Source organism: Lissotriton vulgaris, chromosome 4_1 (assembly GCF_964263255.1).
Source record: "Lissotriton vulgaris chromosome 4_1, aLisVul1.2, whole genome shotgun sequence".
Taxonomy (NCBI): domain Eukaryota; kingdom Metazoa; phylum Chordata; class Amphibia; order Caudata; family Salamandridae; genus Lissotriton; species Lissotriton vulgaris.
The window spans coordinates 599,611,174-599,638,531 of NC_141691.1; positions in this window are offsets into that span (position 1 = coordinate 599,611,174).

A 27,358-nucleotide genomic window follows, 5' to 3' on the forward strand; every position below is an offset into this window, starting at 1 on the left:
GGAACCAGTGACCAGTAGGGTGTGAGGAGTGCCCAGAGGACAACAACAACATCTTATCAACATCTAAGTCATCCTCCAGTGGACACTCCTAAGTGGTGGCAGACTCAACAGGATCAGCTCCACTTTTATCCTTGTCCACCACCAGTTCCATCAACGCCCTCCTTGTTGTCCCCCCACAAGAGGGCCATTCCCACTCAAATAAGAGGGGAGGGCTCTCTTTTGCTCTAGGCACCTCAGCCCCTGCCCCTGTTAGCCCCGCTGCCCTGACTGAGGAGGCTATTAGACTACTAAGGAGCATCTCTGTGGGTCAGACACCAATGCAGAAATGCCATCCAGGGGCTAAGCATCCAGATGGCCTAGGTGGTAGCCTTCCTGGAAGGCATTCACAGTGTATTGTCTGTCCTCCCCCTCATGGCAGCCCTCCACCCATCCCAATCTTCCAGCCCCTTCCTGCCCTTCCTCATCCACATTCCCTCTTCCAAATCCTGTCCCAAGCACATGCACACCGAAGCATACACACATTTCAACAGACCCAAGCACCACACACAAACCCAGACATCCAAGAAACACAGACACACCTATACCCACAGACATCACAGCAATAGCCACTGACTCCTCCACAGACATACCCAGACATACCATACCCACAGACATCACATCAACACACACTGGCCCCTCCACAGACACAATAATGCCCACAGATATCACAGCAACAGCCACAGACCCCTCCACAGACACAACCATACCCACAGACATCACAGCAACAAACACAGACACCTCCACAACACCCAGCACATCCTCAACACTCCCCCCAGAAACACATATGCTCACAGTCACCCACACAACAGCCACTATCACAACACACAATGCAAACAGCGGACCCCTCACCCTCTTAAACTCCCTCTTCCTCCCAACCTGAACTCCATCCATAACACCCTACCAGTGTTCCCCATTTATCTCTTGTTTGTCCATGCCATTAACCCTCTGACACAGGACCTCCTCCCAAAGTCCCAAAAACCTCTTCTACACCCAAACCCATCCCTTCCACTTCCCTCCCCACCCACTGACCCAGGCCCAAAAAATACAAAAGGAAAAAAACCCTTCCAAACAAAAATTCAGCTCCAAATAGCTCAAACCTGAGAATCCCCCTCACAAGGATAAACCCACCCCGTCTAAACCTCTGCTCCCTCTTCCCAAGTACCATCTTCGAGGCGCCTGCTGTGCCCAATGGATGCCCCTTTGTGAGAAGGCTCCCTGACAGTGTACAATAGCAAAAGTGTTTTGGCACAGCATTGTGCTGTGGCACATTTCAGACATTATGGACTGGGCATTGGCCTATATTTCATTTGATGAATAATTTAATACATTCATTTAAAAGTTTTGTCGACATTTGAACTGCCATTACTTTTCTGGCTATTTGATGTTATTATATAGTTAGTGATGTGTAAGTAGGGTTGTGTTTGTTTCATCCCTCATTGCTGATCCAGTTAAAGTGGTTAGTATGATGTGCCCTTGGAACCAGTGCTGAAGTTAGACAGGTATTTCCTCTTGGTCTGGCGACTGTCAACCTCATTTAGCTTGCCTTTATTCCTATGATGTAGGTTGGGGGTATGTTAGGTGTGTTTTAGTTAGATATTTGTGTATTCACACATGGAGGGTGTCAACATGTCATACCTTTGTGTATTTCTGCATGGACATGTGTCCAATGTGCTGTGTGTACCGTACAGCTACTTCATGTAGATGTGTGCTGTAAATGCTGTGTTTACTTTCCGAAGTTGCACTTACCCATTGCTTACACATGCATGGAACTTGGTTATGTAATTAGTTGTCCTTGATAAACTTCAGTTCCCAAGTTCAGTGCACATGATGTTTGTCAGGCATGTACAAAATGTAGTGTGCCCCTCGGCCCCAGCCTTTGAAAGTTCCCCTTGATAGAGGCATAGCTATCCTGCAGAGTGTTTTCATTGTGCCCTCAAAATGATTCTCTCTCTGATAATATATAATGCCATGACTGACATTTCCATGGGAGACAAGTGAGAAGGGCAAACTTTGTGTGTGTCAAGAGATTAATAGGTGTGATCTTGTTGAGGCGGTGGTGTTGTGAAACACAAAATAATGGACACATCACTATCACTGTATATAATTTGCAAACACATGACCATTTGTGTACAGTGTACCCTGTGCAGTAACAGTGTTTTGGTCTAGGAGGCCGTCCTACAGATGTATTTTGAATGATTGATAAGAAACAATCCAAGATAGGGTCCCTGTATATGTGTAAATAACTTTGTGACCCCCACCTCCCTTGCCTGGTCCATGGCAGTGCATCGTTTTGATGAGGAGTGTATGGCAACTGGTAGTTGTATGACTTTACGCAGATTTCGTCCATGACGGACTAGGTTTTGAAGGTAGTCGAGGAGGTAGAGCAGCGGCAGGCCATACACGATGTGCTCAATGATGATAGAAGAGGAGTAGAGATGAGTTTCGTCCTTATATCCCGCCCATTCCGCAGTCTCAGATGTGGCGGTTGGACCGCCATGGTCACACCAGCTGTGAGGCAACTTGTAATGGGGCGGGCAATTTCACTAGTGATCCGAGCCCACAGTCTCATAGGGCTGCTCCGGACCATTGTGGTCACAGTTGGCTGTCGGTGTCAGCAGTTCAGCAGTGGTCTTCAGAAGGCCTCCACGCCCAACTCATAATACTGTGGTCAGACCACTGAGCTCATCGTGTTCAGACCACCACAGCCGATAAGGCAGTCCACAAGACCGCCAAACTCGTAATAAGGCCCTTTATCTTGGAGAAAGGAGCAAGTTGTTATTGGAAAGTGCATGTAAGACATTTTGTTAATTAGCTGGTAAGGGTGAGAGCCCCACTTAATTAATAAACAAAATCTTGTCAGGATGAAACACAAAGGTCACTAAGTGAACTTATGCTTACCCCTCTGGTAACTTGCCAGAAAGGCAGTCAGGCTTAACTTAGGGGCAATGTGTAAAGTATTTATGCAGCACTCAAACAGTAACAAAGTGAAACCGCAACACAAGAAAAAACCCAAACCAATTTAGAAAAATAGAGTCAATTGTAACAAATAAAATGCCACCAAAACTGGAAAATCCAACACATACAAACAGTTATGAATTTTTAAAAACTTTTAAAGTAAAAATAGTGCCAAGAAGCACACAGCATCAATCACAGTCATCTGGTTGCTCTGGACAAAAGTTCAGGCTTACCATGAGGGAGTGCAGGTGGGATACTGGGACTAGGTTTGATCCTGTGGAAAGTTTACAGTCTTACTTAGTCCCGTTTCACAAGAGGAGCCTCCGTCAGAGCCTAACGCTGGCAGTACAGTTGTTGTCAGCATGAAGAACTGGGAACTGGTCAGAACTTCGTGTTTGCGGGAAATGCAGGGTGAATGTTGTCGATGCGAAGAGCATCGTGCAGGTGAAGTCTGGAGTGAGCTGCCTGGAAAGATGGTTCAGCAGACAGATGCAGCTCCCACAGCAGCGAAGTCCATTTGTGTTTGCAACTAGACTAGAGATGGTTCTCTTTCGACACAAAGAGCCCATAAGCTCTTGATTTTCACATGGAGTTCAGTTTTTGCAGGTTGGAGGGGTACACTCTAACACCAGTCAACGGTCTAGGACATGGGGAGGCAACTTTTGGGGGGCAGTACTCAGTCCAGCAGAGTTCAGCAGCAGGATCTGGGTAGGTCCAATTGGTGCTTTTCAGCTCAGAAGTGAAAGGGAAGGCCTCTGGAAGCTTGCTGTGGCCCTGTAGCTCAAACACGAGGTTAGCAACTGGCCCTTGGAGTCACTTCTGGGATTCTGGTTTCAAAGCAAGCGGGTCCAGTTTTAATTTTTCAGACATCACCCCAGTCCTTCTTCTGAATCTCCACTGGTAACGAGAATTCTAATTTTAGGTTTTGAAGTCGCCACTTTTATATCCAGTGCCAGCCTGTCTGTATGGGGGGCAACCCCTGGCCTACTTTCACACTAGTTTTGGCCAGTTTGGATCCCTGGGTTCCCCAGAGTTTGGATCGAACCTGGCTAGGAGAAAAAAGACAGGGGTAGGCCCGATGTCAGGTTCCTTTGAGTGTGCTGTGGAAAGCTTCCTTTTAAGTGTAATCAGGATAGAGTATAATTTCTTTCCAGCCATCCTGTCAGGAGGAACCACTGCCTCATCACCCAGGCTCCTTGTGTTCCCTTTCTGGAAGGATTTCTTCAAATACAAATAGCCAATTGATCTTGCCAACACGTGTTTTGTCTGGCTTTACAGCCAAAAGACTTCGTCAGGGTAATCTTACTATATTTTAGATTGGAATTTCTAGTAAGTGAAATTCTCAATAACAAATTCCTTTCAATCTTGTTTTCTATTTTCCATGCTCCAAGTACGCCAAGATCCGATGTGAACAGCAGAAACACACGATCTATTCGAACGGGTCCACTATCTTGGAACCTAACAGATTCTGAATTCCTTAACGTAAGACTTAGAGGAAGATTCACCTCTAGTCGAGATTTGCATCTAATTCTAAATTAAAAATCAGCCGCTAAAAACGTGCTTGGAGCATGGGAAAAAGAAAACAAAAGAAGATACAGAAACTGCACCATTTTGGAAAGTTTATTGATTGGACATTTACAATTTCTAGAGTTGCTCAGGTTGAGAATTGTTGTGAAAAGTATTGGCATACATTGTATAGCTATTGTTACAACCCATGGCAGGAGTTGTATCTCTACCTTAGAGTATATGCTATATTTACGTGTCAGAAAAAGATATTTAAGTACACTATTTTTGCGCAGCGTTCCCCACTGCCATAAACTATATATACCCTTTCTGGAAGGAATATACATTGCATCACAGGAGAGCCATTAATAGTCACATGACCCCAGACACTGGCAGAAAGGCGCATTTTGTTTATGCAGAAAAATGCCAACTTTCTAAAAGTGGATTTTCAGAAGAGTACCTTGAAATCTGACTTTACCATTAAAGAGGACTTTAAATTACAATTCAAATGAATGGAAGATGTATCTGTCTATCTGCTTCCCAACTGAAGTTATTGCTTATTAAGTGTAATAAGGTAACCTAGCATTAGTCTAAGGGAAAGCTAGGTTCAGGTGCAACAAATATTTTTTTTCTGCTTGATGACCTTCTCATTAACCACTGAATGCCCTTACCAGGAGACACCCCGCTGAGTTGTGGCTATTGAAATACCACCACACTTATAGATTTTCCACTGTCTTAATTTCCATCTGTGGAGTCAATGCCCTCAGATCATGATTATATGAACTGGAATATGCCAATTGTACCCACTAGTGGCACTTAATGTGAACGTGACTTGATCTTAGTTGTGAAAAATTGTTTTAAACCAGGCCCTTTTTAGGTCAAGCTTGTTGTATTTTGTCTAGTGGCTTAAAGCCTGCCCACTGCATTTAATTTGTTTCTTTTTCAGTGTCTTTAAAAAATCCTTGTTTGCTAATGGTCAATCGTTCCTCTTTTTCCCTTCTTTTTGTCTTTATTTCCTCCTTTGGAGCAGGGATTAAGGAATGTATGACGCTACAATGTGTGGTGTTACCACGCGGTAGGTAACAACGCGGTTGTTACAAAGACTGTGTTGTCACCACGTGTGGCATCATTTCAACGACTTGCGCTAGTTGGCGCGCTGGACTTAGGTACAGTATAAATTACTATTCCTACTCCAGTTAGAGCAACAGCAGTGAAGGTGTTCGATTTAAAATCTAACACCTTCAATGTGTTGCATGCCACCTAGCGCAAGTCGTTGGAATGACTTGCGATGTAATGCCCTGTGTGGTAACAACGCGGTCGTTTTAAAGACCACATTGTTACCAACCCCCGAGGTATTGCCACCGATCTAAACGCTGTCTCCCGGGATTAAGTACTGTATCTTTAAGCCAGTCAGTCAAATTTGCTTTATTCGAGATAAAAACTCATAAAAGCATAGTACATTTAAAAACCGTTTTGATCCACAATAAAAAATAATGTATTTACAACCTCCAGTGCGTATGTGCTTTTTCATAATACAAAAAAGAGACAATATTTGCACAAGATAATTAAAAGAATAAAAACGTCTTGACTTCAATAGTATAAAAAAGGGACAATAAAACCAATCAAAAATTCATATAAGTATAAAACCAATGAGTACCCATATAATATAATCGGGTCAGTCCAATTGTCTAGGGGGATAAAAACTAGGAAGCATAGATTATTCTCAACAGTCCTACATTCACATTAGGAATTTCTTTCTGATGGACCATGACCACCCCAAAAATTTAGCAACTGCCACAGAAATGACCGGTTCAGTGCTAGTGCAAATTATTCTTAGAGCTACCTTACTCTCCCTCGTGCCAAGGAATTTGCACATCGCTCCTAGCCAGACACGTTGGGGGATTGAGTAGGCCCCGCAGACAAAGAGGAAATGGGCAATGGTCTCAATTTCATTATTACAAGCCGGACAAACATTAGAATTAGCTTCAGCCCATCTCCCTGTTAATGATCTGATTGGGAGCGACCCCACTCTGAGCTGGAAATAAAGTTTCCTGTCCTCAGGCTTAGTTATAATGTCCCACAATTAAGCTTGTATAGTTTATCCGATGGTCATGAGATCAGAAACAAGTCTGGTGGTAGGAGGCTGTGTATGACTAGTCAGAGACCACACCAGTGCTTCGTAGGTTGTCAGGGGACCATGTAAAGAGTCTCCTGTGTGAATTTATTAATACATCCAGCACTGGCATCAGTGAGTATTTATGACAACAATATGTTTGGTACCAAACATCTTTTGGTACAGTGACGCTATCATGGAGCTAGGAAACTCGTAAAATGACAAGTATCCAGTCTATGTACTTGTACTCTCTGTGGCTTCCCTGTGCACTTACAATATCCAAGAATGGACTTGATATTGTATTGCTCATGCAGATATGTCCACACATGGGATATAGTGTGCCCTGCTGTAGGGCTGTAAGGCCTGCAGTAGGGGTGACTTACTTATACCTCTTGCAGGGTATGGGGGCATGGCACACATTTATATGTGGCATGTCAACTGTTCAATTTTCTCCTTTCCCCCTTCAGTCCCCATGCCCTAGGTACCAGGGGTACCATTTACTAGAGACTTACAGGGGTGGCATGAGTTGTGCCAATTGTGGCACTGTTTTTAAGAAAGAGATCTGGCACTGAAAACGTTGTTGGCAGGGACCCAGTACACTTTCAACTCGAAATCACATCATACACCAGGCAAAATGTGGTGCTAACCATGTAAAAAGAGGCATTTTCCTACATAGGGGTACAATGGGTTCCATTTTAAGAAACCCAGGCCTGCCTGGTGAAGATATGAGATGGAGGGGAAACAACCCTGACAGAGTTGTGAATTGCGGCATTCCTGTGAGCAGGGAGGAACACACACTGGAGCGAAGAAAGAGACTTCTGTTCCATGTCAAGAGATTGCTCTTTGATTCATTGATAGATCACAAGGAAGGAACCAGGACACATCTCAGGTGGGGAGATGTGGCTGATAATGGAATCATAAAGAGTAGGGCTGGGAGCCTGGGATTAACCTTTTGATGCACATATTACTGTGGCTGACATCTAGGCTTGAACTCTGGTCACTCCCATTAATTTTGTTGTGGGTCAATCAGCTTTTAATGGTGTGCCTGTTGTGACATACATCTTTCATGGGGAAAGAAGAAAGAGACTAGTGTCCACTTGTAAAGAAGCAGGACCAAAACACAAAACTTCAATGACTCGGACGCTAAATCGCATTTGGTGTCTGTAAAAGGATTATAAAAATGGGAGGTTGAGTCCCCAAAAATGTGTCATTTGCCAAGCAGCCAGTCCGGCTGTATGAGAAGGGAAAGCTATGTAAGGTTTCTGCCTGCAACCAGAACTAGAAGCCAACGCCTACTAGTATCCCTGTTGGGTTAGGGGACATCGGGAAACATTCATTACAACACAGTCATTACAATGCACTACCTTTACAGCACAACTGTTACAATGCAACTGCCTTTACATTGCATGCCATTACTACACATGACATTACAACGCATGTCACTACAACGCATTCCATTACAACGTATACCATTACAATGCATGCCCTTACAACGCATTATAAAGTAAGTAATGGAGATTTTTTCATTTTAGGGTGGGTATGGGTTTTGGGGTACATGGGAATAGTAATTTTTACACCTAAACTATCCAACACTTTCTCTACTGTTGCATTCACTGGAGTAGGAATAGTAATTTTTACCCTTACACTATCCAACACTTACCCTACTGTTGCACTCACTGGAGTGGGAATAGTAATTTTTACCCCTACACTATCCAACACTTACCCTACTGTTGCCCTTATAGCATTATGCATTGTAACGGTATACATTGTAATGGTATGCATTATAATGGAATGGATTGTGATGGTAGTTTTTAAAAATGTGTTGAACTGGCATGCGTTGTAAAATCATGCAATGTAATGGTAGTTGTGAATAAAAACTGTGTGATAAAAGCATGCTTTGTAATTGTTTGCTTTGTAACGTCATATATTTGGGACATCACTTATGCAAACCAAGACCACCTGGAGCAATAGCACCTGCATGCCTTCTTGCCAAAACCAGTGTGCCATGCAAAGCAGAGATCAATGGAGGCAGCAAGATCCAAGTGGGCAGCCTTAATTTTTAATTTTCACTTGGTATAATGCACAACTCGCTCCCGAAGGAGTATCTCGGTGCTAAGCTAATTAGGCAAGAGTGCACTGTTTAAAACAACCATTTTTTAAAAGTATTTCTAAAGTTTATGTACTTGGGGCAAATACGTGTATAAAGGAGGAGCCTGTTCCAGTGATGTGGAGCTCAATATGAGAATGGTCTGCCACTATATCTGGTGGTACGAATGCGTGAGGCCTGAAGAGGGCTTTGTTGGAAGACCTTAGCTGTCTTGAAGGCATATAATAACTACATTTTGAGCACAGAAGAGCTAGCTGGATCTGGTATAAAGCCTTGTGCGTTAGGAAGCTAAGCTAAAAAATAGCCCGCTTTCAAATAGGCAGCCAATGCAGTTTTTTAGGATGGGGACCGAAAGTCATTTGCTGCTACCAGCAGTGTGTTCCCACAGTCCAGGTGACTGGTTAAAACGGCCGGGACCAGGGTTTTCCTTGAGGTGATGGGAGCCAGGCCAATACTTGTTTAACAGCCTCATTGTGGTGGAACAGATGCCACATGTGGCATTAATGTGAGCATACATGGATAATGTTTGGTCAATTTTTACTCCCAGATTCCTAACCACTTGCTTGGGAGAAGGGGCTGGGTCAAGATCTGAGGGTAACTAGTCAGCCGACCAGAGCTTGTGAGTTTTACCAAATAGCACAATCTCCGATTTCTCACTATTTCATTGGAGACAGTTCGTCCCCATCCAATCTGAAATCTTCCACATACAGTACGCAAATTGGCCTTCACCTTGAGGGACACCTTTGTTAGTAAGGAGCTTTCTTGAACTGAACTAACCCAGACAGAAGTGTTGGGTATGATTGTCAAGAAAGTCCCTAAGCCAAAGCAGCACTATGCAATGAAAGCCTACTTCATGGAGTCTGCGGATGAGAATGGAGTGGGAACCTGTTCTGAAAGCTGCAGACAGATCCAGTAATGCTAACATCACTGGGGTTTATGCATCTAGAGAGAGTTAGATGTTATCAGTGACAACCAACAGTGCTGTCCCAGTACTATATATTGCTCTAAAACCCGATAATGAAGTGCCTAGGATCTTATGATTTTCTAGAAAGGATGCAGAAGCAAGATGGGTCTATAGTTAGTAGGGACTTCAGGGTTACCTGAGGGTTTTTTAAGAAGTGGAGACACTTTTGCACACTTCCAGTCAGATAGCACTTTAGCAGAAGTTAGGAAAAGATTAAACAGTGTTTTTATTGAAGGGGCCAAGCAGTTGGCTAGACTATCTGTTATTCCTAAGAGGCATGGATCTAAGGGTGAACCTGACTTGGCAAGGGTTAGCCTCTTCAACACCTGCTCCTCAGAGCATAGTTCAAAGACCTTCTTTAAACCCTTGGCATCTGGATGAAGTTTGTTCAGGTCTAGTATTGAGTCTGATTGTTCTGAACTGACGGGAAAGTTCCCTTAATGGTGTTGATTTTATCTTCAAGGAAATCCGCAAGGGAGTCACAATATTGTTTGAGATGGGAGAATAGTGGAGGCACAGGCGTGAGGGTTCAAATAGCTGTTTAGCACTTTGTAGAGTTCTTTTGAGGAATTGTCCGCTAGGGGGATTGTATAAGTAACCTGTGCTTTTCGTGCCACCCTGCTCTTCTTGTGATACTCACTAAGCATAGCTCAGTAGGGTGCCTTGTCCTCAAGAGATTTAGTGAAATGCCATCGCCTTTCCAGGCATTTGCATGTTGTTTTACCCGGTCACAGATCAACAGTGTACCAGGGTGCCTGGTTTCTTCTGGAAGAAGGAGAGAAAGAGGGCTTTATAAGAGGGGCTATTTTATTGAAGGTGGTTGTACAGGAATCATGATAGGCAGCCAGGGCAGCATTGATATACGCATGGGATGTCAAAGTTGTAGCCTTAAACGTTTATGAAAAAGAGGCAGGAGTGACTGCCTTCCAAAAACGATAAGGTCTCTTGGCCACTGCCTTGAGTGATTTTTGTATGTTCTTACATGGGAAGAAAAACTTGATCATATAGTGGTCTGACCATGTAATGGGGAGAGGGGATTCAATGGTGACTTCTGCTATAGTCACAAAAATAAAATCAAGTGTGTGCCCTGCCTTATGCTTGGGCCAGTGACTATTTGTTTAAGTCCCAGGGGGTCCATATCTGGTAGAAGTTCAGAAACTCCTTGGTCATCAGTGTTATCAGCATGAAAGTTAAAACAACCCAGAAGGAAAAACCTGTGAGAGGCTAGGATATGAGGAGCAATGTAATCAGTTAATTACTGACTAAAGTCTTTCTTAGTGCCTGGTGGGGAGTATATCAGAGTCCCCTTCCAAACTATGATATCAAATATTGAGATTTTGTAGAAACATATCTCAATCCATTCCGAGAGAAAAGAGTCAAGTAGTGTGACTTTTACAGAGTAGTGGATGGCAATGGCAATGCCCCCTTCCTGGCACTTCTCCCTGTTACGTTCAAGAGAGCAGTGGTCTGGTATTGCTAATGAGATATACGGTCGGGCAGTGTTACATAGCCAGGCCTCCGTGAAGAAACAAAGTTTAGGGCAGTGGGAAGAAATAAGGTCCCACATTTCAGTGGAATGCTTTCTCATAGACCTGATATTGAAGTAAGGCTGTGTATTTTTTTATTAGGCTATCATTATGTATGATGAAAGCAGTGTGGACGTTCTTCTTGGGGACCTTTATAGGAGAGACTTGATCATGTATAAGCCCTCGGGTTCCCAGCATTTGATGTTGACAGAAGGTCAAGGCTAGAAAACCCCCATTTTTTGCAGCTTACCATATTTTCTAATACAGGGAACTGTTGATTACAGCATAAAGCAGGACTATCAGCCTCTATATGGGCTACGTAGATTAGCTTTTTTTTCTGAGTTTGATATAAGTGCAAACTTGACCTGAAGGTATCGGGTATCAGAGCACTTTACATGAGCACCAGTTGCGTTACACAAGGATACATTCATTTTTGTTAGGCACGGGGAGATTAAGTGATTTGCCCAGAATCACAGGATGTTTAGCGTCATTGCAGAGACTCAAACCCTGTTCCCCAGATTCGAGATCAGCAGCCCTAGTCCATTAGGCCACATCCTTGCTCAAGGGAGGAGTATTTCCGTCTCTTGGTGTTGGCCATGGTGTGCAGAGATCAAAAGTAGGAAGAAACAGGCAGTGGCCCTGGCGTATGGCATCGTCCATGCCCTGCTGCTGCTTAAGTAGAGGTTCCTCTGAAGGGTCTGGTGTCTAGACCACCAACCTGCCAAGATGGTGGTGGTTTAGTGGCTCACATGAAGTAGGGACTGAAAGATGCGCGACTCTCTTCACTATAAATGGCACAATGCCACAGCGGAATGAAGAGCGGTAAGTAAACAATAAAAATAGTTTCGACACACCTCTCATAAGTTAAAAACAGAGTTGGCGCGATGTTAAAACACTTAAAAATGCAGTAAATCTGTGATGCAAAATAAAGCCCTTGCCTGAGAGCAGCACTGCACGTTGGCGCCCTGCTGCTGTTTAAATAGTTCAGAAAAGGGGGTGGGAATGAACAGAGTGTCTGAATTAAGCAGACCACTCTTACCCAGTCCAAAGATCAGGGCTTGATCCATCACCGTTATTTAGCTCACGTCTATTTTAAACAACAAGGGAACCCATTCGGTTATCCAGGGACCGTGGGTAGCTATACTTTATAAACAACAGTGGTCCCAAGGAGTCTGTGGATATAAATTTATCAGATAAAATACAGTCCACAGTAGGAGCTATATTGGCCACTGTCCAGCCGGACAGGGTATTTTTTATTTTTCAATGAAATATATAGTGGAGTAGACAAAGGCACAATCCTGTACCGTTTTGTGAACAAACAAAAAGGGTTTTTAGGCAAGAAAGAGCATAGTTGGCCACTTGTAATTCAGTAGGGTTTTTAAGTAGTGCCAAGCAAGTGCTAGACACAGCATCAGTCAAACAGAATCGTTAGGCTGTGAAAACACTTTTAACAAGTCGACGTTTCGATCCCTTATGCTCAATATTACGGGATCATCATCAGGACTAACAATCCATACATTTGCTTGCCTGGTATAAACATTTTAACACACAACCGCCTAATAAGTACAGAAATAAAAAGGAAGAGAAAAAGAATAATAATAACAAGGGGATAAACAAGAGAGAGAGAGAGGGGGTTACCCACTGTGTTAAACTCTGAATATCACTGACATTGCACTGTATTCGGAACCGACTTAGCGTGCCTAATAATTACATGCAAGTGATATCTGTAGCCTTGACTCACGCTGAAAAGTGAAGTGGGTGACATAGGCTTTGGATAATAATAAAATGGTAGACCGGTAACACTCTTCTATCAAAAATTGGGAAAAGTTAAATTAAATTAAACCCTTGTTGCAATTATCAATAGTCATTCCAAGGATCTTTAAGTATATCTAGCGATTTCAATACAAAGTCCGCGTGTGTTCTTCAATCACGGGCATTCGTGTCTACTCGTGTAACATGCACGCTCATGAGCATTCATTCCGTGTCTATCTGGGGGCGGGGGGAACGCTTAACCAGTGGGGGTCGGAAGGGTTCAGGGATAAGATTACAAAGGTGGACACCGCTTTAAAAGGAAACCTAGGGTAAAGAAGAGAGACCAATAAATAAAGCATGGCCAGTAAGGAGTTATACTACTGGTTATTGGTTCGCGGTTGCCACAATTACCTGGTAAATACCGGTTGTTATGTGCACTCTGCCTCGTCTTCAATTAATTAAGAAATGTCTGTGGGGTAGAAGACTGGGTTTAGTAACGAGATGGTTTTAGTGGCTCTGAATTGCTGCCTGCAAATTGACGGGCTTACCTTGAAGTTACTGTTGGCCCGTGTGGTCAATTGCTTGCTCGAAATCGAGTCTGTAAAAGAAACTGCGTTTCAGTAAGCTGGCGTGTAGGGGCGAGTGGGGCGTCTAAGTTCTATCAAATAAGTGGCTTACCTTGGGAGGAGAGAGCCTCCTCGGTGTCCGTTGCCCTGGGTGTTCTGTAGAATTACAGTCACTACGGAGCTAGGGAGGGAGACGCTAGATAAGCGTGATCTCACAAGCAGAGACGAAGGACTAAGCGCGCGTGGGCGCCATCTTGGAGTGGGGTTTTTTGGTATTTCGTCATTATACAGAGTGCACCAGTGATGTGCTGTGAAAAAATACGGCGGCGCAGTGACATTATGCAATATAGTAACGGCGCAGTGCTGGGGTGGCTGTGACTGTCATTAGAATCAATATGAAAAAAATGAAAAATAATTACAGTTATGTACACATTATTAATTTACATATGCCTGTTCAATGAAGGATGGAAAAAGGGGGGGTTCCATCTCTCAGAGTTATTTGCAACGTTTTAAGTTCCATTTAAAATGTTCAAAGTCTTCCAGACTGTTCCTTTTTCTTTTATAACAGTGTGGTCCAATCCTCAGCTCGGTTTAGACCATCACGGATAGTGTTGAAATGAATCAGGAGTTTCAATTCTTCTCTATTCAGCATTTGCGCCAGGTTTCCGCCTCTCAGTGGCGGTATGATAACTTTCAAGATTGTCCACTTGATGTCATTTTCATTGTGGCCTGCTTCATTATAATGGTCCACCAGTGGGGCATTAATTGTCCGGCACCTGATTCTGCTTCGATGTTGGCAGATGCGGGTCTTCGTTTTCTGCGTAGTTTGCCCTATATACAACTTTGGACATGGGCATTCGATGGCATAGATCACATTAGATGTGTTACAATTCGAGAATGAGCGTCTCACATACGTGATACTGTTGTGTGTGAAATCTATGCCCTCCGTAGTGACTGTAATTCTACAGAACACCCAGGGCAACGGACACCGAGGAGGCTCTCTCCTCCCAAGGTAAGCCACTTAGTTGATAGAACTTAGACGCCCCACTCGCCCCTACACGCCAGCTTACTGAAACGCAGTTTCTTTTACAGACTCGATTTCGAGCAAGCAATTGACCACACGGGCCAACAGTAACTTCAAGGTAAGCCCGTCAATTTGCAGGCAGCAATTCAGAGCCACTAAAACCATCTCGTTACTAAACCCAGTCTTCTACCCCACAGACATTTCTTAATTAATTGAAGACGAGGCAGAGTGCACATAACAACCGGTATTTACCAGGTAATTGTGGCAACCGCGAACCAATAACCAGTAGTATAACTCCTTACTGGCCATGCTTTATTTATTGGTCTCTCTTCTTTACCCTAGGTTTCCTTTTAAAGCGGTGTCCACCTTTGTAATCTTATCCCTGAACCCTTCCGACCCCCACTGGGTAAGCGTTCCCCCCGCCCCCAGATAGACACGGAATGAATGCTCATGAGCGTGCATGTTACACGAGTAGACACGAATGCCCGTGATTGAAGAACACACGCGGACTTTGTATTGAAATCGCTAGATATACTTAAAGATCCTTGGAATGACTATTGATAATTGCAACAAGGGTTTAATTTAATTTAACTTTTCCCAATTTTTGATAGAAGAGTGTTACCGGTCTACCATTTTATTATTATCCAAAGCCTATGTCACCCACTTCACTTTTCAGCGTGAGTCAAGGCTACAGATATCACTTGCATGTAATTATTAGGCACGCTAAGTCGGTTCCGAATACAGTGCAATGTCAGTGATATTCAGAGTTTAACACAGTGGGTAACCCCCTCTCTCTCTCTCTTGTTTATCCCCTTGTTATTATTATTCTTTTTCTCTTCCTTTTTATTTCTGTACTTATTAGGCGGTTGTGTGTTAAAATGTTTATACCAGGCAAGCAAATGTATGGATTGTTAGTCCTGATGATGATCCCGTAATATTGAGCATAAGGGATCGAAACGTCGACTTGTTAAAAGTGTTTTCACAGCCTAACGATTCTGTTTGATTGATGCTGTGTCTAGCACTTGCTTGGCACTACTTAAAAACCCTACTGAATTACAAGTGGCCAACTATGCTCTTTCTTGCCTAAAAACCCTTTTTGTTTGTTCACAAAACGGTACAGGATTGTGCCTTTGTCTACTCCACTATATATTTCATTGAAAAATAAAAAATACCCTGTCCGGCTGGACAGTGGCCAATATAGCTCCTACTGTGGACTGTATTTTATCTGATAAATTTATATCCACAGACTCCTTGGGACCACTGTTGTTTATAAAGTATAGCTACCCACGGTCCCTGGATAACCGAATGGGTTCCCTTGTTGTTTAAAATAGACTTTAGCGCAATCGCATGATTGCAAGGGTCCAAAGTAAACACTTCTAGCCCACAGCCGAGGGCTGGCTCACCTAGTACCTTGCACCCACTTTCACACTTTTTGCTTACTGTTTATGTTTATTTTTACCCCCGCCTTCTGCTCTTGCCCTGACATGTCTGCACACGCACCTCTCTACACCGACGAGTATATCAAGGAAATATGTCAAGGTCCATCTCTCCTCTCTAACACTTCCGAATCACCCAGTACAACCCCTAGCCCGCTTCCAGAGCAATTAGAAAAACTCAGGAAGAAACAGACCCGGCTTAAACTGATGGTCTTGATGCTTACTGATTATCTAAAAGCTGACGTGATCCCACTTGGACTCCAAGTCAGAAACGTACCTGGCATATTCACGGACAATCCCAAATACATTACTAATTTTAGCTATATAAGCACCACCTGTTCCAGACACTGGCTAGTGCTTGGGATAGATACAGCGATAGAAACCTTGAAATCATTGGAGATAGAAATCAAGGATATAGAAAAACAAATAGGTGAATCGGACATAACAAGCGAATGCAAAAAATTATTGGAACAACTTGAAAAAAGTTTAGCTGACTACCACAGAATAGAGGAAAACAAAAAAGCAAACAAAGTTAAAAAGGACAATAAACAATATAGTGTAGAAAATGCTTACCCATATCTCCAAAAAGATTACTACTCCAACAGAGCCTACTCCCATCCCCAATCTAATAGACCCTGGGGCCGATTTAATCGCCGTCAAAACCTCGTGGGTTTTTCGGATACTTCGGCTGACTCATCAGAAAGCTCTGACCAAGGAGAAGGAACCAGTGTCCCTAACAAACGTGGTGGTGGCCAGCCCAATTTTTTAGGCAGAGGCCAACCCAACACCCCCCTGCGTGGCAAAGTAAAGCGCACGCAAAGATGGCAAAACCCACCAGGCGAGAGAAGGACAAGGAACAACTACTACCAATGGTAATAAACACCACGCCAGAGGAGATTCCTATTTTTAATCTCTCCAAACACACATTGATTGATGTAGAGATTGAACTACTTAAAAAAGGTTTATCGTTTGTACCCACCACTGCTCCAAATTATATGGAATTACACACTGAGTTACTCAGATTTTTTAGAACAATTCGGCTTAAAGCCTTTTTTCAACTACACCCTGGCACTAGTCCCATTGCCAACACCCCATTCCGTCCTCCGTCTACATTCTCTCCATCAGCAGGAATGATCGCTCCAGAGGTCACTACCTTTGAGAAACTCGTTCTTGCAGACCTCGACATTCTTGAAAAAACAAAGGTTTTCATACCCTACAATATATCTAAAGATGAGAAGAAGGCCATTCTCACACTCAAAACCAATAGAAATCTTGTCATGAAGAGTGCAGATAAGGGTGGCGGCATCGTCCTCCAAGAGATTGACGACTATAAGATAGAGATTTTACGTCAGCTCAATAATACTGACCACTATCAGAAACTCCCTGGGAACCCCACTGCACTAATACAAGATTTGATCAGTAAAATAACATCAAAAGCATTACTTGATGGTTTCCTCAATAAAAAAGAATTTCACTTTCTTAACACCAAGTCACCACGTATTCCGGTATTATACACCTTACCGAAGATACACAAAAATTCACAAAATCCTCCAGGTCGACCCATTGTTTCGGCTTGTGGCTCAGTCCTAGAGCCTTTAGGAGCATACGTGGACTATTTTATTAAAGAATTTGTGCAATCTACTAGTTGCTATGTAAGAGACACTATGCAAATGATTAATCTAGTAGAAAATCTTGATTTTGATCCCCTCCGTGAGACCTTATGTACAATGGATGTGGAATCACTATATACTAATATTCCACAAGTCACAGCATTACTGACCATCCAGAAGATTCTAGACACAAGACCACGTCCCCACAGAATCCCAACCCTGTTTATTTTGCAACTGTTGGAACTTTGCCTCACCAAGAATTTTTTTCTATTTGATGATACTTACTATCAGCAAATTAAGGGGACTAGTATGGGGGCTATTTTTGCTCCGAATCTAGCCATACTGTTTATGGACCAACTTGAGACTGGATCCATCCTGTCAGACTCTAACCCCTTCCACTCTGGGATCAGAGTGTGGAGGAGGTATATAGACAACATTTTTCTTATCTGGAATTCTCCAGTTGAAACACTCACCCAATTCCTCCACTGGCTCAACAATAATTGTTGCGGGCTAACGTTCACGTTATGTTATGTTATGTTATGTTATAAATCCTTTTATTGCGCGCTCTGTTACTCAGGAGTATCCTGGCGCGATGAGTACATGATAAAAAGGCGGGGCCACTAACACACCGAAGAGAGAGATTACAGAGTAATATTAAACAGGTATGTTTTGAGTCCCTTCTTGAACTGCGAAAGTGAGGAGGCAGTGCGAAGGGCCAAAGGAAGAACATTCCATACTCTAGCAGCCTTAACAGAGATGGATTGTGGAATAAGGAATCTATACCCTTCCTAGACCTCACTATTTATCACTCAGACGGCAAGCTTCTCACTAAACTGTTCAGAAAACCTACCGAGAGAAACACCCTCTTAAGTTACAAAAGTAACCACCCCAGGGCCCTGAGGGATGCGTTACCTTATTCACAATTTTTGAGGATCAGGAGAAACTGCTCCTGTAAAGAAGACTACTTTAGAGAATCCTCAACCCTTTCTAACAAATTACAAGACAGAGGCTATCCAAAAAGGATCATAAAACAATCCCTGAAACGGGCTTGGTACTGCCCGAGGGAAGTCTTACTATCACCAAAAGACAAAAAGCAAAAAGAGTTGATTGCATGTGTAACAACCTTCTCAACTATCTCTAATAAAATCAGGAAGTCAGTCCTTAAACACTGGTCAATGCTAAATGTAGGCATCCTGAATATTCAGAAGCCAGTATTTGCTTTCAAAAAGAGCAAAAACCTAAAAGATCACCTTGTACGAGCCGCATTGCCACCTCCTATTCAGAATCCCACCATTGAATCACTGTGGGGCTTGCCCCCAATTATAGGGCATGCTAAGTGTGGCTGTTGTAACATCTGCGACTTCACGGTGGAGGGCATAGATTTCACACACAACAGTATCACGTATGTGAGACGCTCATTCTCGAATTGTAACACATCTAATGTGATCTATGCCATCGAATGCCCATGTCCAAAGTTGTATATAGGGCAAACTACGCAGAAAACGAAGACCCGCATCTGCCAACATCGAAGCAGAATCAGGTGCCGGACAATTAATGCCCCACTGGTGGACCATTATAATGAAGCAGGCCACAATGAAAATGACATCAAGTGGACAATCTTGAAAGTTATCAAACCGCCACTGAGAAGCGGAAACCTGGCGCAAATGCTGAATAGAGAAGAATTGAAACTCATGATTCATTTCAACACTATCCGTGATGGTCTAAACCGAGCTGAGGATTGGACCACACTGTTATAAAAGAAAAAGGAACAGTCTGGAAGACTTTGAACATTTTAAATGGAACTTAAAACGTTGCAAATAACTCTGAGAGATGGAACCCCCCCTTTTTCCATCCTTCCTTGAACAGGCATATGTAAATTAATAATGTGAACATAACTGTAATTATTTTTCATTTTTTTCATATTGATTCTAATGACAGTCACAGCCACCCCAGCACTGCGCCGTTACTATATTGCATAATGTCACTGCGCCGCCGTATTTTTTCACAGCACATCACTGGTGCACTCTGTATAATGACGAAATACCAAAAAACCCCACTCCAAGATGGCGCCCACGCGCGCTTAGTCCTTCGTCTCTGCTTGTGAGATCACGCTTATCTAGCGTCTCCCTCCCTAGCTCCGTAGTGACTGTAATTCTACAGAACACCCAGGGCAACGGACACCGAGGAGGCTCTCTCCTCCCAAGGTAAGCCACTTAGTTGATAGAACTTAGACGCCCCACTCGCCCCTACACGCCAGCTTACTGAAACGCAGTTTCTTTTACAGACTCGATTTCGAGCAAGCAATTGACCACACGGGCCAACAGTAACTTCAAGGTAAGCCCGTCAATTTGCAGGCAGCAATTCAGAGCCACTAAAACCATCTCGTTACTAAACCCAGTCTTCTACCCCACAGACATTTCTTAATTAATTGAAGACGAGGCAGAGTGCACATAACAACCGGTATTTACCAGGTAATTGTGGCAACCGCGAACCAATAACCAGTAGTATAACTCCTTACTGGCCATGCTTTATTTATTGGTCTCTCTTCTTTACCCTAGGTTTCCTTTTAAAGCGGTGTCCACCTTTGTAATCTTATCCCTGAACCCTTCCGACCTCCACTGGGTAAGCGTTCCCCCCGCCCCCAGATAGACACGGAATGAATGCTCATGAGCGTGCATGTTACACGAGTAGACACGAATGCCCGTGATTGAAGAACACACGCGGACTTTGTATTGAAATCGCTAGATATACTTAAAGATCCTTGGAATGACTATTGATAATTGCAACAAGGGTTTAATTTAATTTAACTTTTCCCAATTTTTGATAGAAGAGTGTTACCGGTCTACCATTTTATTATTATCCAAAGCCTATGTCACCCACTTCACTTTTCAGCGTGAGTCAAGGCTACAGATATCACTTGCATGTAATTATTAGGCACGCTAAGTCGGTTCCGAATACAGTGCAATGTCAGTGATATTCAGAGTTTAACACAGTGGGTAACCCCCTCTCTCTCTCTCTCTTGTTTATCCCCTTGTTATTATTATTCTTTTTCTCTTCCTTTTTATTTCTGTACTTATTAGGCGGTTGTGTGTTAAAATGTTTATACCAGGCAAGCAAATGTATGGATTGTTAGTCCTGATGATGATCCCGTAATATTGAGCATAAGGGATCGAAACGTCGACTTGTTAAAAGTGTTTTCACAGCCTAACGATTCTGTTTGATTGATGCTGTGTCTAGCACTTGCTTGGCACTACTTAAAAACCCTACTGAATTACAAGTGGCCAACTATGCTCTTTCTTGCCTAAAAACCCTTTTTGTTTGTTCACAAAACGGTACAGGATTGTGCCTTTGTCTACTCCACTATATATTTCATTGAAAAATAAAAAATACCCTGTCCGGCTGGACAGTGGCCAATATAGCTCCTACTGTGGACTGTATTTTATCTGATAAATGTATATCCACAGACTCCTTGGGACCACTGTTGTTTATAAAGTATAGCTACCCACGGTCCCTGGATAACCGAATGGGTTCCCTTGTTGTTTAAAATAGACTTTAGCGCAATCGCATGATTGCAAGGGTCCAAAGTAAACACTTCTAGCCCACAGCCGAGGGCTGGCTCACCTAGTACCTTGCACCCACTTTCACACTTTTTGCTTACTGTTTATGTTTATTTTTACCCCCGCCTTCTGCTCTTGCCCTGACATGTCTGCACACGCACCTCTCTACACCGACGAGTATATCAAGGAAATATGTCAAGGTCCATCTCTCCTCTCTAACACTTCCGAATCACCCAGTACAACCCCTAGCCCGCTTCCAGAGCAATTAGAAAAACTCAGGAAGAAACAGACCCGGCTTAAACTGATGGTCTTGATGCTTACTGATTATCTAAAAGCTGACGTGATCCCACTTGGACTCCAAGTCAGAAACATACCTGGCATATTCACGGACAATCCCAAATACATTACTAATTTTAGCTATATAAGCACCACCTGTTCCAGACACTGGCTAGTGCTTGGGATAGATACAGCGATAGAAACCTTGAAATCATTGGAGATAGAAATCAAGGATATAGAAAAACAAATAGGTGAATCGGACATAACAAGCGAATGCAAAAAATTATTGGAACAACTTGAAAAAAGTTTAGCTGACTACCACAGAATAGAGGAAAACAAAAAAGCAAACAAAGTTAAAAAGGACATTAAACAATATAGTGTAGAAAATACTTACCCATATCTCCAAAAAGATTACTACTCCAACAGAGCCTACTCCCATCCCCAATCTAATAGACCCTGGGGCCGATTTAATCGCCGTCAAAACCTCATGGGTTTTTCGGATACTTCGGCTGACTCATCAGAAAGCTCTGACCAAGGAGAAGGAACCAGTGTCCCTAACAAACGTGGTGGTGGCCAGCCCAATTTTTTAGGCAGAGGCCAACCCAACACCCCCCTGCGTGGCAAAGTAAAGCGCACGCAAAGATGGCAAAACCCACCAGGCGAGAGAAGGACAAGGAACAACTACTACCAATGGTAATAAACACCACGCCAGAGGAGATTCCTATTTTTAATCTCTCCAAACACACATTGATTGATGTAGAGATTGAACTACTTAAAAAAGGTTTATCGTTTGTACCCACCACTGCTCCAAATTATATGGAATTACACACTGAGTTACTCAGATTTTTTAGAACAATTCGGCTTAAAGCCTTTTTTCAACTACACCCTGGCACTAGTCCCATTGCCAACACCCCATTCCGTCCTCCGTCTACATTCTCTCCATCAGCAGGAATGATCCCTCCAGAGGTCACTACCTTTGAGAAACTCGTTCTTGCAGACCTCGACATTCTTGAAAAAACAAAGGTTTTCATACCCTACAATATATCTAAAGATGAGAAGAAGGCCATTCTCACACTCAAAACCAATAGAAATCTTGTCATAAAGAGTGCAGATAAGGGTGGCGGCATCGTCCTCCAAGAGATTGACGACTATAAGATAGAGATTTTACGTCAGCTCAATAATACTGACCACTATCAGAAACTCCCTGGGAACCCCACTGCACTAATACAAGATTTGATCAGTAAAATAACATCAAAAGCATTACTTGATGGTTTCCTCAATAAAAAAGAATTTCACTTTCTTAACACCAAGTCACCACGTTTTCCGGTATTATACACCTTACCGAAGATACACAAGAATTCACAAAATCCTCCAGGTCGACCCATTGTTTCGGCTTGTGGCTCAGTCCTAGAGCCTTTAGGAGCATACGTGGACTATTTTATTAAAGAATTTGTGCAATCTACTAGTTGCTATGTAAGAGACACTATGCAAATGATTAATCTAGTAGAAAATCTTGATTTTGATCCCCTCCGTGAGACCTTATGTACAATGGATGTGGAATCACTATATACTAATATTCCACAAGTCACAGCATTACTGACCATCCAGAAGATTCTAGACACACGACCACGTCCCCACAGAATCCCCACCCTGTTTATTTTGCAACTGTTGGAACTTTGCCTCACCAAGAATTTTTTTCTATTTGATGATACTTACTATCAGCAAATTAAGGGGACTAGTATGGGGGCTATTTTTGCTCCGAATCTAGCCATACTGTTTATGGACCAACTTGAGACTGGATCCATCCTGTCAGACTCTAACCCCTTCCACTCTGGGATCAGAGTGTGGAGGAGGTATATAGACGACATTTTTCTTATCTGGAATTCTCCAGTTGAAACACTCACCCAATTCCTCCACTGGCTCAACAATAATTGTTGCGGGCTAACGTTCACGTTAATGTGGAATAAGGAATCTATACCCTTCCTAGACCTCACTATTTATCACTCAGACGGCAAGCTTCTCACTAAACTGTTCAGAAAACCTACCGAGAGAAACACCCTCTTAAGTTACAAAAGTAACCACCCCAGGGCCCTGAGGGATGCGTTACCTTATTCACAATTTTTGAGGATCAGGAGAAACTGCTCCTGTAAAGAAGACTACTTTAGAGAATCCTCAACCCTTTCTAACAAATTAAAAGACAGAGGCTATCCAAAAAGGATCATAAAACAATCCCTGAAACGGGCTTGGTACTGCCCGAGGGAAGTCTTACTATCACCAAAAGACAAAAAGCAAAAAGAGTTGATTGCATGTGTAACAACCTTCTCAACTATCTCTAATAAAATCAGGAAGTCAGTCCTTAAACACTGGTCAACGCTAAATGTAGGCATCCTGAATATTCAGAAGCCAGTATTTGCTTTCAAAAAGAGCAAAAACCTAAAAGATCACCTTGTACGAGCCGCATTGCCACCTCCTATTCAGAATCCCACCATTGAATCACTGTGGGGCTTGCCCCCAATTATAGGGCATGCTAAGTGTGGCTGTTGTAACATCTGCGACTTCACGGTGGAGGGCATAGATTTCACACACAACAGTATCACGTATGTGAGACGCTCATTCTCGAATTGTAACACATCTAATGTGATCTATGCCATCGAATGCCCATGTCCAAAGTTGTATATTGGGCAAACTACGCAGAAAACGAAGACCCGCATCTGCCAACATCGAAGCAGAATCAGGTGCCGGACAATTAATGCCCCACTGGTGGACCATTATAATGAAGCAGGCCACAATGAAAATGACATCAAGTGGACAATCTTGAAAGTTATCAAACCGCCACTGAGAGGCGGAAACCTGGCGCAAATGCTGAATAGAGAAGAATTGAAACTCATGATTCATTTCAACACTATCCGTGATGGTCTAAACCGAGCTGAGGATTGGACCACACTGTTATAAAAGAAAAAGGAACAGTCTGGAAGACTTTGAACATTTTAAATGGAACTTAAAACGTTGCAAATAACTCTGAGAGATGGAACCCCCCCTTTTTCCATCCTTCCTTGAACAGGCATATGTAAATTAATAATGTGTACATAACTGTAATTATTTTTCATTTTTTTCATATTGATTCTAATGACAGTCACAGCCACCCCAGCACTGCGCCGTTACTATATTGCATAATGTCACTGCGCCGCCGTATTTTTTCACAGCACATCACTGGTGCACTCTGTATAATGACGAAATACCAAAAAACCCCACTCCAAGATGGCGCCCACGCGCGCTTAGTCCTTCGTCTCTGCTTGTGAGATCACGCTTATCTAGCGTCTCCCTCCCTAGCTCCGTAGTGACTGTAATTCTACAGAACACCCAGGGCAACGGACACCGAGGAGGCTCTCTCCTCCCAAGGTAAGCCACTTAGTTGATAGAACTTAGACGCCCCACTCGCCCCTACACGCCAGCTTACTGAAACGCAGTTTCTTTTACAGACTCGATTTCGAGCAAGCAATTGACCACACGGGCCAACAGTAACTTCAAGGTAAGCCCGTCAATTTGCAGGCAGCAATTCAGAGCCACTAAAACCATCTTGTTACTAAACCCAGTCTTCTACCCCACAGACATTTCTTAATTAATTGAAGACGAGGCAGAGTGCACATAACAACCGGTATTTACCAGGTAATTGTGGCAACCGCGAACCAATAACCAGTAGTATAACTCCTTACTGGCCATGCTTTATTTATTGGTCTCTCTTCTTTACCCTAGGTTTCCTTTTAAAGCGGTGTCCACCTTTGTAATCTTATCCCTGAACCCTTCCGACCCCCACTGGGTAAGCGTTCCCCCCGCCCCCAGATAGACACGGAATGAATGCTCATGAGCGTGCATGTTACACGAGTAGACACGAATGCCCGTGATTGAAGAACACACGCGGACTTTGTATTGAAATCGCTAGATATACTTAAAGATCCTTGGAATGACTATTGATAATTGCAACAAGGGTTTAATTTAATTTAACTTTTCCCAATTTTTGATAGAAGAGTGTTACCGGTCTACCATTTTATTATTATCCAAAGCCTATGTCACCCACTTCACTTTTCAGCGTGAGTCAAGGCTACAGATATCACTTGCATGTAATTATTAGGCACGCTAAGTCGGTTCCGAATACAGTGCAATGTCAGTGATATTCAGAGTTTAACACAGTGGGTAACCCCCTCTCTCTCTCTCTTGTTTATCCCCTTGTTATTATTATTCTTTTTCTCTTCCTTTTTATTTCTGTACTTATTAGGCGGTTGTGTGTTAAAATGTTTATACCAGGCAAGCAAATGTATGGATTGTTAGTCCTGATGATGATCCCGTAATATTGAGCATAAGGGATCGAAACGTCGACTTGTTAAAAGTGTTTTCACAGCCTAACGATTCTGTTTGACTGATGCTGTGTCTAGCACTTGCTTGGCACTACTTAAAAACCCTACTGAATTACAAGTGGCCAACTATGCTCTTTCTTGCCTAAAAACCCTTTTTGTTTGTTCACAAAACGGTACAGGATTGTGCCTTTGTCTACTCCACTATATATTTCATTGAAAAATAAAAAATACCCTGTCCGGCTGGACAGTGGCCAATATAGCTCCTACTGTGGACTGTATTTTATCTGATAAATTTATATCCACAGACTCCTTGGGACCACTGTTGTTTATAAAGAAACGTTATTTAGCTCACTGCACCATCCCAGCTCAGAACCTGGCTATATGCAAATTAGTCTGTCCCTGGCCCAATGCATCATGGGAACAGGGCAGACCAAACTACCAAGCCAATTCTTCACCAGAAAGGAGACAAGCTTCCGGGGACCGGTTTCTGGCATTTCAGCCGTCGTCGGCCCGGCTTGCTTGAATCCTGATGGTGCAGTGAGCAAGGGACTCATGTCTTAGTATACCCTGCCACACCTATAGTGGCCAAAAACGATTCAGAAAAGGGGGTGGTGATGAACAGAGTGTCTGAATTAAGCAGACCACTCTTACCCAGTCCAAAGATCAGGGCTTGATCCATTACCGTTATTTAGCTCACTGCACCATCCCAGCTCAGAACCTGGCTATATGCAAATTAGTCTGTCCCTGGCCCAGTGCATCATGGGAACAGGGCAGACTGTTTAAATAGGACATCCTGTAAAGGGCCTTGTGTCTAGACTACTGACATGCCAAGATGGCAGCAGTCTAGTGGTACACAGGAAGTAGGAACTGAAAGGTGCCAACTCTCTCCTACAATGAGGACTCCCTGCGTGAGGTGTGAGGATTCAGCTGTGCATCAATTGGGCCCTAGCCAGTGGGCAGGGCTGTTTTTGGTGTCCCTCATATGCCTGTAGATGATCGCAGTAGACTTTGCGAGTATAAAGAGCAGTACAGAGGGTGCCGAGCCCACACGGCCTCATTGTAGTTATCCTGTATGCCAAAGGGAGCCAACAGTGAAAAAGTTGTTTGATCAGAGTGCCAGGACACATGAACGCCTAAGCAGTGACCCTGTATGCCAGAGGGCTGCCGTGGTGTGGATGATTGCACCTGAGGTGTCTATGTTGCATCCAAAAGGCACAGTGGCATCTCCATGTGCCAGGAGGGGATGCCGGGACCAAATCATCAAACTTTGGGCCATATCCCAGGATGGGAGTGAGCTGTGACCAATGAGTCTAACAGCACCAAGAGATATGCTCTGACTGATCCACAAAGACGAGGAGGACACAAAGGAGGATGGTGCAGCTGGACTCCAGTCCAGAGACGAAAGTCTGATTTTCCCCTGCTGGACAGAACTTGACTTACCATTTCACTCTGAGCTGGAAGCTGCCCCGATCGATGGGTAGACAGGCAGTGCCAGTCCAACGAGGGAGCCTGCGCCTGCCAGACACTGCTGCATGCACCACAAGTAGCCTGAATTCTCTGAGCAGAATCAGATCTCAC